This window comes from Montipora foliosa, chromosome 10 (genome assembly GCF_036669935.1).
Source record: "Montipora foliosa isolate CH-2021 chromosome 10, ASM3666993v2, whole genome shotgun sequence".
Classification (NCBI taxonomy): Eukaryota; Metazoa; Cnidaria; class Anthozoa; order Scleractinia; family Acroporidae; genus Montipora; species Montipora foliosa.
The window spans coordinates 25915113-25917612 of NC_090878.1; the positions used below are offsets into that span (position 1 = coordinate 25915113).

Sequence of the window (2500 nt, forward strand, 5' to 3'; positions counted from 1 at the left end):
ATTAACTTAACTGTAGATATTTTGATTTTGTTACTTTATTATGCATACATTTTGTCTTAGGTTCAGTATTTATGCATGACCCCATAAGCTGCATAGCTTTTATTATCATTGTGCTAAAATAAAGGCTGTCTGTCTGTCTGTCTGACTTAAACGAAGTCTCAATCTTCAGGACCTGAACAATCGAAGAAATCGATAATCGATGGCAATCGATAACAATCGATAACAATCGACATCTATTAATCGATTGATATTGATAATTGATGGACAATCGATCATGAAAATTTTTGTGACTATTGATTGTCATCGATTTTCAATATTAATTCATAATCGATGGAAATAGATCAATAAACTACATCGATTAGATTACCATTGATTATCAATATCAATTGGTAATCGATGGGAATCGATCATTTAAGATAATAGATTGCAATAGCCCACTTTGGAAAATACCGTAATACTCTTTGTTTGTCCTCCCAAATTTTGCATAAGCATTGTTTTTGTTTTTTCTTGGGACCATTGTAAGGCCCAGGAGAAACTGGAAACAATGCTTATGCAAAATTTGGGGGGACAAATAATGAGGATTGTGGTATTTTCCGAAGTGGCCTATATCAATCAATTACATGTACCTATTGAGTCAAACATTTCAATTGTCAATTTCATCGAGTACTACTAAAGTTATACATTTTGATATCATTGCTTTTTATTTGAGTAAAATGTAGATTTAATATTCGCTTTTAACAGGCTTTTCTTTGGAATAATCTTGAAGAATCTCTCAAGAGTCTAAGCCTTTGCAACTTTACACAATGATATTGTTGTTGCTGTTGTTTTGTTTTCAAACTTTTTTTTTGAGCGATGACTTATGTGTGCGTGTGCTTGCTTTTTCTTCATACTTGTGCCTCCATGTAACAACTGACAATAAGTAGTTTATTAGTTTGCCTCCTAGCCAGATTAGCTCTGTAATCTAATTTTGTCCTTTTTTCCTCTCTCTTTTGTCATTGTGTGGTATAGATAAAGATGTTTGTTGTTGTTGTTGAGTAAAAACTAGCTTTCAGTAGCAATGTGTAAACTTGTTTATTTGCTCACACGTTTCGCGCTTTTCTGACAATGAGATACATGTATGTTAAGTGGCTTAATTATTTTGTGCTGTTTTTCACGGAGCCACATCAATGAACAATTCTCAAACCTTGCTACTGAAAATTAAAAACAATATACGATCTGCGTACACTCCCACGATACCTGAAGATAGGGAGACATGAATTTAGCATCAATTGATGGCAATTGATGAAGTTCGCGACCACTTACAGCTGTAAGTGTGATTATCAATTGATCATTGATTGGCTGATGACAATCGATGCTAATCAACAGTAATTTATCGACTGTCATTGATTGATTGATTGATTGATTTTCTTATCATCGATTTCTTGGATTGTTCAGGTCCTGCAATCTTGCACAGCAAATTAATCCGGACGGGTGTTTCAGCTCGAAATTTATTCCGTGGACCTAATGTGCACACGGTTTTTTGCATCTGTCAGAAGTAACTTGTGGGTCAAAGGTAACTGGGCTGACTGAAGAATACCTTGCCACTTCAAAGGTATACACCCAATTTGGATACAAGGTTAAAAGTCCATGTTCGTACATGTAAGCGGTCAGTATACATGTATCTAGTAGAAATTATGGCTTAAGCACAGAATTCAGGGCCACATTTGATGAACGGGCTTCTTTGAATTGTTTTCCATCCACTGCTGAGCCAAACAAGCCAACAGTCTAAAGCCCCGGCTACACGTTCAAACAAATGCTATAAAACATTAATTTTGTTGGATTAACATAAGGTTCAACAATGTTAGAATGTGTGGCATGCATGTTTGATGACGTTTGTTCAACATATTTTGTTGGAAGAATGTTTTGACTTCGATCAACACTTTGTCCAACATACCAACAAACAAACAAACAAACAAACAAAAGTTAGACCTTGAAATCATCTCTAATATGCAGTGGCCAACTCAAAAGCCTCAGCTCCCTTGGCCACTGTGCAGGCCACATTGTAAACAAATTTATCTATTTCTATCCTCAGTTTTCCTAATTTCTGTATTATATACATGTACCTGTATATCTGACTGGATTTACAAAAAGCTTGTGCTTTGACAACTTAGCACTTTGAGATGCAGAAAAATATTCTTGCTTTTCATAGCTATGATTCCAATAAGGAACAAACTTTAACCCACAAACCTGCCTTAACCTAGGCTCGATTTCCAGCCGTTTTGTGAGCCCGCGTTCCTCGCCCCACACCACGGCTGGATCACTGGTCTACACATTGTATTTTTTGACCAATCACAGCCAAGCCTGCTCAAATCGAGCAGGCTTCTCTGTGATTGGTCAATTCTGTCACTCGTCTATCCAACATGGCAGATATTAATGCCCCTGAGTTTTCTTCTTCTGTAAAGTGTGTGTTAGAGCGATTTCATATCGAGAAATTTAGAGAAACACAACTGGAAGCCATTTA

General features: G+C 36.3%; 1 protein-coding gene across 1 annotated transcript in view; it reads left to right on the forward strand.

The window, feature by feature from the left end:
* Positions 1–2500, forward strand: part of LOC137974426 (ferric-chelate reductase 1-like) — a 76075-nt gene that overhangs the window by 272 nt on the left and 73303 nt on the right. The window lies entirely within an intron of this gene.